The sequence below is a fragment of the Adelges cooleyi genome, unplaced genomic scaffold (genome assembly GCF_023614345.1).
Source record: "Adelges cooleyi isolate 19-005CV unplaced genomic scaffold, UGA_ACOO_1.1 ACOO_flye_CR_arks_rails_tigmint_CR_PRNA_451, whole genome shotgun sequence".
Taxonomy (NCBI): Eukaryota; Metazoa; Arthropoda; class Insecta; order Hemiptera; family Adelgidae; genus Adelges; species Adelges cooleyi.
The window spans coordinates 99750-114022 of record NW_026096135.1 but is presented as its reverse complement, the minus strand read 5'-3'; the positions used below and the strand labels follow the sequence as shown (position 1 = coordinate 114022).

The 14273-nt window shown below is 31.9% G+C and overlaps 2 pseudogenes; one reads left to right on the top strand and one right to left on the bottom strand.

The window, feature by feature from the left end:
• Window positions 1-3976: 3976 nt before the first annotated feature.
• LOC126842219 (nucleosome assembly protein 1-like 1) lies at window positions 3977-6907 on the bottom strand (annotated as a pseudogene).
• Window positions 6908-7249: 342 nt separating this feature from the next.
• Window positions 7250-8997, top strand: LOC126842225 (E3 ubiquitin-protein ligase MARCHF5-like; annotated as a pseudogene).
• Window positions 8998-14273: the final 5276 nt, after the last annotated feature.

Genomic DNA, 14273 nt, shown 5'->3' with positions numbered 1-14273 from the left:
TTTTTTAAAATTAAAAAAATGATAGATTTTCACTCTGTAACATACATATTTTATCTTTTAATTTTTTATATTATTTGATGTCATGAAATATTAACACATATACTACTACCCATACAGAACAATGTTTTTTTTTAGTTCTTTAATCCATTAGATAAAAAAAAGTTAAGTAAGGTTAGGTTCATCGATACTGTATTATAGTATAGAGAGTATATGGGATTTTTGCATTTCATAAATTATAAAGCGACAGAAAACCACATTTGATGAAACCCCCCCCCCCCCCCAAAAAAAAATGTTGAAGTATGATTAAATTTCTGAAAATATTAATTTCAAGTTCTTTGGAACCATTTTTATAGTTAAGCAATTTATTCAAAAAGTATGAAGATTTAGGGGAATATAATATATTTGTAAAGCCTGTTAGTGTATGAACTATACTAGAAAAAGTTCTGAAACTTCTCACTGCACTTCTACACACTAAAATGATCCTAATAAAACCCATAATATAAGAAATCGGTTTCATATAATATTTGCGTGGCTAAAGAAAATTTAGTTAAAATGGTCAATTTTTAAAAACATTTTTCTTAATACAGCGTAAATTGGTTTACAGTAAAAAATGTATTGATTAAAAGTTCCAGCCTCAGAGCATAAATTAAGAAATTCTTATTCAAAAACATCAAGAGCTACGGCCAATGATGTGCGAGAATCAGTTTTACTTGTGTCGAAATCTGGAAATTTCACTTGCACTGTTTGACCAACTAATGCAGCAAGAATGGTATTTATCAGACATACAATTCATTTTTGAAGCTAGTTAATCCAAAAATTTAAGTGACCCGTCTCGTTGTAATTTATTTATATATCTTTCTCATTATGTTTGTATAACTATACATCGATTTCTTCTACTCTGTTAGGTTTGATTTCCGTGCCTATTGATTTTTCCTTACAACTAGGTCTCGTCTCCAATCCTGATAACGTAACTGAATTCTCGTTGGTTATTTTACGGTCCTCGAGGACAACAATCGTGCATTTATCAGCTTTCACTAACATAACTTGAACAAATTAGGATGTACGCATCGTTTTCGATAAAAGTCCAGCTAGTATTAAAACTTCCAGCTTTTACCGAGAAGTAATAGTACATTCTACCATTAACTAGTATTTCTTTTTGTAGATTTCGTCATCATATTACTACAAACAAATGTTTCTTGAATCATATGTTGATACAGTGAATATGATAAAAACATACAAAGTATCACAAATAAGAATTAATGAAAAACAACGTGCAGTTTTGACCGCACTTAAGACTCACAGCGAAGAACATACAATTCTGTCAACTGCTATGAGAACTCGATATGACACCAAACGCCGCAAAAAAGTGTACAAGAGATTTTACAAGAAACTGAAAGACATAAAATGTACTTACACTTTAATCGTGAAAGAGAAACTCAAGCGCTTGACGCACCTAATAAAAGAATTGCAAAGTGACGAAGCTGCCACAGATGCGCAGGCAGAATTGAACGTTTTAAAAGAAGAAGCAGGTTTTATGATTTTGACGTTTGAATTAGGTAATTTTAAGGTGACTAAATGGTTTTGGAGTTATTATACAAAAATCTTGGCGATCATTGAATACGAGAATAACAATAATTTCTTTGGGGAAAACCCATTAATTGAAGAAGAATTACAAAGAGATATTACAAATTTTATAGAAGATTGCAAGAACAACGGATATCTTTCAAAAAGCAAAACGGAGCATGAGTTGATGTCGAGAAATCCCTCTCTACCCAGTAACGTCTTTAGAAATTTGCGTGCGTCTGTGTTTGCTGAACATTACTTTGGCGCTATGAAAACAGTGACTATCGACCTTTTGTATCTGGAACCATTGTGGAATGAAAACGAACTGCTGTTTGGGCAAATAATCGGATCAGTCGTCAATTGGGAGCCAACGAAAAGGCGGCACGCGGTCGAAGTGAATAAGACCAAGAAGTACGTCGATAACCGGAAATGGATATCAAAACCGTTCGGACATCTTGGTTACCACGAGTTGATTAAACAAATTATCAATACCAGAGCTTATATTTTTTTGTGGGTAATGTTAGTGGCATTGGATAAAGAAATGTCCAACATGGATACGAACAGTTTAAATACTATTTATATGCAGACAGCCAATACGATTGATACGGTATCCGAATTCATCTCACATACCGATCCTTTTTTTTATGATATAGCAACAAAGTATGATTGGACAAAGCTAGAAGACACGGATCTTAGTGAACTCATAGCTAGAATATCGGTAAAAGCCAAAGACAGTTTAACGGGGTTAGGACATCTAAACTGGTGGAATTTAAACGGGAGTGATTGGATCATTATTAACGTTAAAAATGAATTAAGCAATGCTATGAAGACGGAATTTCTCAAAAAGTTCACAGATAAGTTAAATCAGTTGCGTAATAAGTTATGGTTTATAAATTATGAGCTTGCAATGTGTATTCTAGGCGAAGGATATTGACGTTTAATTATTTAAGATTGTTCCTATAATTTACAGTAAGACAGCGATTTCAATTTCGTCACCATTCATTTTAATTTTTTACTGTTTCATTTTTTTTCTTATTTTACGTTTGTTCTAGTGTGTTTTCAGAATTTTTTCTCAAATATATATCGTATTATTTAATACAGATAACGAATAACTTTTAGTTACATTTGTAATATTGTTTAAAAACTGTTCAATAATTAAGAAATCTAGTGCTATTCTAAACTATAATAATTTTTTTAAAAATAATATATTAAGTTGGTCAAATCAACATTATTAAATATATTACAATTCCTAAACGTATTAATTTATACGAGATTTCTGTTGTTAGGTTTCTTGTTTATGTATAGTTTCTTTCGTATAGGAAAGTTCTATTTATGAGAGCCTGTACAATTTTGGAAACCCTATAGGATATGATATATTTTTTGTTGTTTTACTTTATTAAAGTGAAAATGACACAAATTTTTTTTTACGAAAATCGCAATTAATAACAACAAAAAAAGGTGGTGTGATGAGTTTTTTTAAAAAAATGAATGTAATATGAAAAGGTATTTTATTTTTTTTGGAATATTTTTTTGAACATAATATATAATACATAATATATAACACAATTATTTGCTATATATAGCCACAATTATTATGAGCAATGTTATACCTAATACCTAATAACGTCATAGCGTTATTATTTTTTTATCCTGAATTTTTGAACTGACGCAGTGAAATTTTTAAAAATAATTGTGCACACTTGTATTTTTTTTTAAATTATATTTCATACTATCATTCAAGTTAATGATGGTTGTACGATTAAACAAAGTAAGTAAGTAACATAGTAACAAACTAATTTGATGAGTCACGATCGATAGTTTTTTAATAATATATTTTTGTTTCTAATCAAACTCACCGGTCCGCCAGCCAAGGTCACTATAAATATTGCATTTTTCGTTGTTTGCTTACTTTTTACTCAACCGCGGAAGTGTGAGGGTAATGGAATTAGGTGTAATGTTCCTTTGTTCCCATTTCCCCCTAAACTATTGAACCGATTTTAATGAAATAAAAACTAAAATAATCTGTGAATTCTGGGAGTGTTCTTAATGTTACGATTAAAAATTATCTTTATTCGTGTCGAATGTTCATTGAAGGCTTTGTAGCAATTGAAATACGAACACATTATTTTCACAAAAAAAAAAACACATTTTTGGCATTCTTAAAAACACAGTTAGCATTACCAACAGCGACACAGATGATAATAATCACCTCTCGATAGTGTGATTATAATAAATTAGTATTAATGTTTGACCCTAGTCTAGTAAATGAGGGAACATAGAAACAAAACAATGACGATATAAAAATAATTTTAAAATCATTTGGAACTTATACAATAAAAAAAATGTGTAGACTTTTATTCCGAATTGCGTTTTTATTTAAGAGTCCTTAGTTTCATTTTAATAACAACATTATTTATTGTTGCTTACACTCGGCTGGGTTCACTTGTTTACTCAATAGCTTATCTTGGCGTGGATTGTACTCGGGATCATTGCCAGTTCCTTCCTCATCATTATCATCATCGTCGTCATCCTCGTCGTTTTCAGACTCTTCTTCTTCATCGTCTTCATCAAAATCATTTTCGTCCAGTAAAGCCTCACCTATATCAGTACACTTGTTAGTTATATGATTATTATTTCTAGTTAAAACTAATAGTTTCTCAACAAACTAACCCGTGTAATAAAGGACAGCCCTGGGAATTACTCTTTCACGTATGTAATGGCCAATTTCGAAATCTGTAGTTAGAAGATTATCAATTTCCTCATCTACTTCGGTTTCTGGATCATCCGGAACTATATATGGATAACCAACAGCATGTTATAATACATTCGACATACTAATATCAAAATAGAAATAAATATGACATTTATTTGACTGTTTACTCATCCGCGTTACCATTAATATAAAATACTGCTAACGTGTAAGCACAATTTATCATAATTGTAAGCTCAAGTTAAAGCCACAATTGCACTATTTGTCAAAGCGGTAGTTGTACGAGCCACTTTTTTCTTGCACTAAGTTTACTCAAATAAAACACCAATAATTGTTGATGTGTTTTATGTTATTATTACGTGTGCATTTGTTTATGTCAACATTTTAACGGATTAATAACAATGTATAATAAATTTATATTATATTCGATTCTAAGCTTTTTAAATATTTTGTACTCGAAATGTGTCAAAGTGTCTTCTATTTACGATCTAACGATTGTTATTATTTATTTTTATGAACATTTTTCAAATATAATTTACCGGCTGGCGGACTAAAGAAATGGAAAAATGACACGTTTTGAACGGTTTTATTGACAAAACGAACTGCTCCCTTGACCTTATGTTTTTGTTTCTTTTTTATGTCTTTAACAGTTACGTCCTTTCCTTTGTTCCAATGAATTGTACAACCCTAATATTTTGAAAAACAAACGATGAAAAATTTTCGGCAAGTAATAAAATTAATGCCGGAGTCTGAATGAAATGTTTTTACCGTGCACTTGAAAATTTCAGGGCCTTCGAAACTCAACGGATTGTTTTTATCTGGCACGCATTTCATTTCATATTCCTTAGTCAACACCGTGTTGGTGAACCATTCGTTCGGAGTAAACTGGAACTCCAACGCAAAACCCTGAAAATTGAAACAAAATTGTATAATGCCGTAATGGATTATACAATTATTAAAAACTTTGTCGTTACCATAGGTTCTTCTAACAGTTTAACTTTAATATCCGACAAATGGCTTAGTATTGGTTCGTCGTGTGGCTGTATCATTTCGCTAATTAGACTAGTGTTCTTTAAAACGGTTAACCAAAAGTCTGGAATGCCCTTTATATTCTCATCGCCTATAGATTCTCTGTTGGGATCGTAAAAAAAAGCATTAAGAAACTAAATATATAGTGTACGGTTACACTTCATTATTTAAAACTTACTGTTTATTTTCTTCTAGTTTCACCTTTCCTTCCAGGTCGGCTGAGAGTTCCTTAACGTCATCTTCATCTTCCGAAGGGAAATCGCATTCTTCTTCGTTTGGTTCATACATTCCCTTGACAATGTCACTTCGCTATGGATAAAATATGCAATATAAAATAAAAAACCTAAAATTTGATCGGTCAATTATGTTGTTACTTTGTTGTAATAATCCACATATTCATTATGATATTTACATTCCAGTAGGTGTAATTCGGTGTAAAACTTAGTGTCTACTGCAGTCTGAGCTACTAGTAACTTTTTTAAGGCCTTTACGCGCTTTTTGACCACTGGCGGAATATTCTAAAAATAGAAAGGCACGTCAGTAAATTAAATTATGTATAACACTGTTTGATTTATAATATAAATTATAACAGATTATAATAGATTACAAAAAGTAACTTATATATAATATAATATAGCATATTATGTATATATTACATAAAATTACAATGAGCACGACACGTTGTACAAAAATAAATTGTGGATTTGTTAAAACTGAATGGGATTAATCAAAAAGATGCTTTAATACTATAAATGCGTATTAAAATTTATCATTGTGAGCTAATTGTAAGTTAAAGCCATCATTGCACAAATCGACAAATTGGTACTTGCTTAAGTCAGAATTATTTTTTAGCACTATGATTTAAAAATAAAACACATGATGGTCGATTTTATTATTACACGTGCTATAGTTTATCGTCAATATTTAAATAGATCAACGAGAATTTTTAAAATACATCTTTATCTAGTGATTTCTTAAAGCTATAATATTGTTAAAATTATATTAATCCAATTATATACTTAAAATAACAGTTTAAATAAAACTTATTAAATTATACTAAGTAAAATGTATTATTTGGTATAAGTACTTACATAAATAGTGTTATATTTTATCAACGTTGAAAACTTATTATACAGCAACACTGACTTGTGCTAAGCAAGTGCCATAACTCGAAAAAAAATCAAAATTTGTAAATTAATCCAAGTGATTAATCCAAGTAAAGTAGTAAGTGTTAATATTTTCTGAAGCTAACTCTTTTTTTTCTTTGAGTTACTGTACTTTTGTTTAGCAGGGCAGATTAGTGACTAATTAATCATTAAACAGCTTTAAAAGTATGTATATCGTCTAAAACGGCTTATACTACATATGTAGGCTATTGCTGACGGATTCGCTATTACGGACGTGTCATCAGTATAGTCACGGTAAAAGAAGAGTTTGTTAAGCGTTTTTAGTAATAATAAAAGTTTTCTAGGAAAAATCTAGTTTTGTTACAGGAATTATGTCTTCTCCTTCTCCTCTGAAGCCAGACTTTAATTGTGGAGAACAATCTTGTTCCATGTTGTAACTTGACGACGAAGAATCAACAGCGTCGTTTTCAGCAGACATCCTGTCATCAAATAAATTATTAATTTCTTTAATTTAGAAATATTTTAAGACATAGCAAATTAAACAGTGTATTATTGTTGGTTAATTAATACAAGTTCATAATTTTGCTTATAATGAGTACAATAAATAATTCATTTTTACTCTAGATAGTCGGATTTAGGTATTTAAACGTTATTTCTACAGCAATCTTCGTTAATTCATTTTAGGATAAATTACAAGAAAGATAAAAATGGTTGGACAGAACACATGAAATGTAATCATGCAAAGCTGAAAGCACTCAGCGGATGCTATTTACCTAACCGCTTATCACACATAAAAGCCGGGGAATCTTTAGGGTAGACAATGGTGTAAGAAGGTTGACCTTTTGACAGGAAAACGATTCGAAATTAAGCAGTTGTATAAAAAAGGGTCGAGAGCAAACCAACGGTTTTACGTATGAACAAAAAACCCTTAAGCCGGAACCAGATACCGAAAACCACTATCGTCGGACGGTCTGAAACATTATAATAATAAATGTTGCATTAGTCGTCTTACTTATATCGGCGAAGTCGACTGACACTGCAAACGTTTATAAACACTGGATCGCACGCGATGGAACGACCGGTCGGCGGACTGATCGACAAAAGCAAAACTTGCGTTACGCGCGAAAGATAAACTGGAACAACAATACGAATAACGCCGCAAAGACTACACAGTTCACTATAGTATCGAAACGAACGGCAAATAAACCAAAAGTCAAAAACGTAACGACAGTTTGTACTTCGGCCGTTTCCCGGTAGTCGTCGATAACAATGGACGAGAATCAACCAATTACCAATCACGTAGCGACCGACCGTCTTGCCGTCAAAGACTCGGCAACATTTGTCCGTTCCAATGCTCCTTGGCTTAATGTACGTCGGATTTACGCAATAATCAAATTATACAGTAATCGCCAATCGGTATTCGGTGTACCTATAATACCTGTTGAAATAATAATTAATATTTTATATACACCAGAAAGTATTTCGCAATATAAATATGTTGTTTATCTTTATAATAAATGTTACGTATCAGCAGTTTATATAAATATATATGGTGGGGATTGTCCGCCATACGCGAGTGCTACACCGGCACAACTTGTCATTCGTGGAATTTGGGTTTCATAATAAACATCGGCGAATATTATTATTTATATTAATCTAATTGTGTTTTACCTTCATACTAAGGTATAACAAATTGGCGACGAGGAAAAATCTTTATTTCTCACATAGACCATACTGTCTATAAAAAGTAATTTCAAATACTACTATTTCCGATGCAAAACATTGTTGGGTGTACCATAATGATGAACTCGAAGGCAGCAGTGATTGGGTAACGCCATGTAGATGTCGAAGGAAGAATACGTTGGGCACAAGAAAATTACATTCTACGCTGGGTGAATGAAAAACTAGAAGAAGACCTTAGAATTCAAGTTCATTGCCCACAGTGCCAAACAAGATATGTTGTTGTTCGCAACGAAGTAAATTTCATAGTCAAGGCGTTAAATGTGCTTGATACATTTTGCAATCACTATCGGTACCCACTGCTAACGGTTGGCGTTGAATTTTATTGGCAAGCAGTGTCATGCAGAGTAATTTCAACTATACAGGTAATGGGCGAAGAAGGAGCACTAACCATTAAAGAAACTACCGATTCAAATATATTACTAATGTTGTTGCCTGTTCTACCGCTTTCGCTGATAATGAGTCGAACAATTAATCTGGAAGAAAGGCTACTATTAGCAATTCAACGATTAACTTTTAAATTTCCTATGTTAAGGAATATCATGCCTTCATATTTTTGTGACCGAGTGACTACAATTAACTCGTTACAGTTCAATCATGTTATCAACACCAGAACTACCCTCGCCACCTCGCCAGTTACGATTTGTGGAGTTATATTCTTGCCGATTACAGCTAACATAATAGGATATTATGTGTTCAACAATTATTCATACTCAAATATTCAGAAAACCTTATTGGGCGGTATATTGTTTATCGCTGTTACTAGTGCTTTTACAATATACCAAAGACAGCACAACGCAAAAATCCGAAAAAGATGTCGGCAAGTAATTGATTATGCAGATTCTTAAAGTAATTTGTTACACCACTATTAGAAATTGCGCCTATGTGAATCCCTCTAAAAAGGTTCAAAATCTTTTATTACTTCAAAATGATATTCAAATTAGTAATGAATTCGAACTTTTTAACTGTATGACTCTCGTTTACAGACAACTTAGGCAAGTGAACTTAATATTGACTTTTGTGTGAACGAATATGATAATTCACATACCTAAACAAGCTTGTATTAAATCTTAGCGATTATACATAAATAAAGGAAACATGTTATGTTATGTTTATGACTTGTCATTTATTTATTTTGTATTCATCAAATACATAACATTTATTTTTTTAATTACAATTAACATACAATATTTAAGGTTAAGTTAAATTTTTTTTTAGCATATATTGTTCTTTATATTTTATGATAACGGTTATGATAACATTTTGTGATAACAGTGACCACTGTGGTAACTTAAGAGCTTCTGACCATCTGGGAGCCTATGACCATGGGAGCTTATGACCGAATGCCTGATAAAAGTTGACCGGCACATAACCAGACTGGTAGTACGTCCTGTTTATTATTTTAGTCCGTGGTGTTAAGACAAAGTTAACAGTGATAGGATAACCGATAATATAAAGGCCATATTATTGCGCTCGAGAGAAAATATAAGAACAAATAGAATACAATTCTATGAAAGTGTGTTGAATTTATACCATAACTCCGGGGAGACCCAATAAATTAAATATTATGAAGTAAGCGAAAAGACGAGCTCTGCAGTGTGACCAAAATTGAAGAAATTACAAAGGACTGGTATCCTAAATAAAGTAACCTCGTCACACACGACTAAGAATTTGAATTTTTTTTAAATTGTTATTTATTTTATAAGCAAAATACTGATAATGCTGTATACTATCTCTCTCTGGACAATAAATAGTCTGACGAGAGCCTACCATCCTCCTCCTCGTAGGTTACCGATCCAGACCACAAAACTTACTCCCAGTCAAAATAAAACCATACCTACGCAAAAATAATTATAATAATTCTTAAGCAACAAAATACGTGTTTACAATCGTGGGAAAAACAGTTTATTTTAGAAAAACATTATATTAACTAACAATTCGGATGTTAGTGCAGTATGCAAAAATATAAATTTATTTAAATATAATTTTAAAAGAAATAAACATTTGATTACTAGTATAATTGGTTTTTAGCTGTTAACTCAAGTGGAATACTGGAAACCTCGAGTAGCTGTACATTTAGTTCTTTTATTTTAATATCAATGTCATTGCCATTTACTTGCCAATATATGCCTTGGAATGATCTGTATTTTACAAAGTTTTTGACTTCACCCCTTAACAGTGTAACTTCACATACATCAGCATTGTTTTCACAATACGTGTTTGAATACATTTTTAGAGTAACCCAAATTCCTATCAAAACACAAATCCTATGAACAGGATACATCTTGTCAACCGAGATGATTTCAGCTAAAAAATCAGAAAACAGTTGTTAAAAATGGCCAAATTTAGCTTACCAACTAACTATTTATCATTATTGTGCAAAACACAATTACTTAATATAAATAACTTTTTTTCGATAATGTTTTTTCGGTTGTAGAAAGTATTTTTAATTTTTTTCTTTACACTTCTTGTTTATTTATTTATTTTTTTAAATATTTTCGGTCATCAAAAAAAGTTATCAAAAATCAGTTTCGGTTGTAAAATAATGACAGCTTTGTGAAAGAATATTTTTTTTTTCCGATTGCCAAAACGTTTTCAAAAAAATGTTAAGCGTGTCCACACTTGACACTTTATGCAGATACATCAATACAAGGATATGTCCTGCAATCTAGTATCTCTAATACCTTATCTCTATTAATTCACCTCCAAATTCCTACTGCGTACTGCTCCATATTTCCTCCATACTACTCGATAATCCATATTGACGTCAGCACTGTGGCACTTAATATGTATTAAAACTCATTTATATTTACCTAATTTTTGGGTAAGTACATTTTGTATAGCTTTTCCAGTTATAAGTCTTCTCGATTTTCCAAGTTCAGTCAATTTAATAATTGCTCTACCTGCATAAATATTTATAAACATGTATGACTAGGTTGAAAATATAATATTTATTAATATATTCGCATTTGTTTTTTTAAATTTAAACTTAACGCCTTAATGAGTACAAAAAGAGTGTGAGAAGGAACGCGAAATGATATGGTATAAAGAATATCAGCAGCATTGATGGAGCCTAGAAGGGATAAAAAAATAAAACAGAGAACAGCGTTAATCCGAAGATCAGCCAAGGTGAAAAGGGTGGTGTATTTTCAGTAAAAAGAGGACAAAGAATAAAAATGTAATCTGTATTTGCTCAATATTGTTATATGGTAGGGTGCCAAATGACTAATTCATATTCTAGAACCCCGAAAAGAAGTTACGTTTATAATTTGATATTGTGGTGAAATGTTAAAAATTATATACGACATTTAAAAATTACCATAAATAAAATAGTGGTTATATTATGTTTTTAAGTCCCCTAGCTAAAATGTATTTTACTGTAATTATTATGTGGACAAAAGAATATATAAAGCAAATTTATCTTTTAAACAAGCGGAGGTTCTAATTACTACTAACGAAGAGCTTTATAAAGTCTTTGAAATTTATCATCATGTGCAGAAACATCTGTAACAAAAATATAAAACAATTATATTATAGTTAATTTTGTTGTTATGTAATACCATAATAGTCACTCTAAAAATGACATTATTTTGATCAAATAATTAATGCAAAATCTGGTATTACACAAAGACGATAGCTTTTAAGGCTTTTTTACTTGTTAGCAACCGTATTTAAGTGATCTTTAAAATTTAGAATATAACAAAGAAAGTAATCGTGCAGTAGCGGATTACGGTTTGTTAGATAATCTCACAATATGACATTTTTCATCATACAATGACAACCCAAGCAGTTAAGTCCAGTTAAGAAAAAAATTAAGCTCAATATGTAAGAGACAACGATTCACAGTTAGGGTAATACTAACAAATTAATACTAACAAAAAAAGTATATGTCGTAGTAGAAGTATCAGAAACCGCTTCGTAAACTTAAGTGTATTGTTAAAAATTGATACATGCCGTTCAAAATATTACCGTAAATATAATAGGCCTTACATATTATTAAGTATCCCCAACCAAAAATTCACTAAATTGTAATTATTGTGTGAACAAATAAATATATAATGCTAACGAAAAACTTTGAAATTACTTTGATTTTTATCATCAAATGAAGGAACATCTGTAACAATAGAATAAAAAAATTATTTAGTTGATCAAACCCGGTTTGTAATATTTGTACATAACAGTTCCAATTAATCAATGCCAAATATTATAGTATTAAGTGTAATATTGAAGTAATATTAAAAAATAACAAAACTAAAAGTGTCTCAAAAAAGAAAAACCACTCATTTTTTAGTATGTAGTTAATCGAAAAAATTGATTGCGTTTTTTTTAATGATTTTTTTGCCCTGTTTGAGATGTGGAGAACATGTGTATGGATCGAAAAAGTCTCTCTGGATGTTGTTAGGCCGAGATTTTTAGACAAGATATACACTTTCGAAGCTTGCTTATGCTTATCTTTGAAGCTCATTTCCCGCTAATCAGTTTTTTGCATGTTTTGCATTTTAAATCTTGAAATAACTCCACTTCTAATTAGCATGGCTGAAGCTGAGTGAGGGGAGAAGAAGAGAAGCGGAAGGCGTTTAAAAATAAGGTTAGTGAAGCCGCCAAAACTACAAATCTTTATTTTTAGCAAAATGCTCTCTACAATCTTTTGATATCACTCGCATCGGAATGAGACCAAGAATGCGAAATTCTATCGATTAAAAGTGGAGTTATTTCGACTTTCATGAGAGTACCTTTTCACCCTAAATTAATTCCCACTGATCACAAAATACATATAAACATTTTTTTTGTTTGGAAACAATTATTTTTCAAAGAGGAATCGGGAGAAAAAAGTTTGAAAAACCTGGAATGAAAAATAAGGAAGTTAGCAATTTAACCACCATATCGCCTTCAAAAAGCTTATATCATTTAAACTCTATAATTATATTCACCTGATATTTGGCTAAGTAATTTTTTTAAAGCTTTCTCAGTAAGAAAACTTCTCGCCTTTCCATTTTTGGTCGTTCTTAAAATTGCATTACCTGCATACATTTATAATTAACCGGGCTAATAATACAATATTTATTAATATAATCGTATTTATGTTTTTATTTTTAAATTTAACGCCCTTGTAAGTACAAAAAGAGAGAACAGATATGGTAAAAAGAATACCAGGAGCATTGATGGAACCTAGAAAGGGGGAAAAAATAAAGTTCAGTGTTTGCCCAACAATCAGCCAAGGTAGGAATTTAAGGAAGTGATAAATTCAGACCCTATCTAGAATACCACCCGATGAACTTCTGACAATTTCGTCCTCGCTTGATTACACAAGGCCAAGGCCAATAACTCCAAATTGACTCCATGGACACTTCACTTAGGAAACCTAAACTTGTACCCGGGTTACAAAACGAAGGACCAGACATGCTCACCGTTCACCGTATTAGAGTTAAAGGATTAGCTAGTTCCCAAACTGCAACCACTCCTCGAGACACTGATAAATGACAACCCCGCGCGTAACACTACGGGTGCACCTCACGGGCGAGGAGCTGTAAGTCCAGAACATAGTGTGTCACATATTGGAGAGTCAAGAGAATTGGCAACTACTGGCAGATTTTATAACACATGCGATGTGGGAGAAGGAACAACACGCGAGGACCCCCGAGAGAAGGCGAAGGCCAAAGAAATTAAAAGTTATTTAATATAAATAAATGAGTAATTATTATGTTTGTATCCTCTCTGTGAGTTAAAAAAAAAGAGGTACAGGAAACCAAGAAGGGGACTTTCTCTATTGGGTGGTCTCTTATGTAAACGGGTGAAGACCGAGATACCGGTGATCATTCTCCCAATTATGACGGCCCGAATGATATGTAAATATCATGACGAAGCTCTGATCAGCCACTCTGGATGGAAGGAAACGCACAGGGCAGTCAAAAAGCGTTTCTTCTGGAAAGGGACGAAAAATTCGGTTAGGCTAAATGTGAAATCCTGGCACATCTGTAGTGGAACCAAACCCCTCAACGTACATCCCGGAGACTCCCTAACAACTCGAAAGACCAAGACAGCCGTAGGAAGTGGTGAGCGTAGAGCTAATGGGATCACTAGGACCAGCAGGGGCAAAACCCATA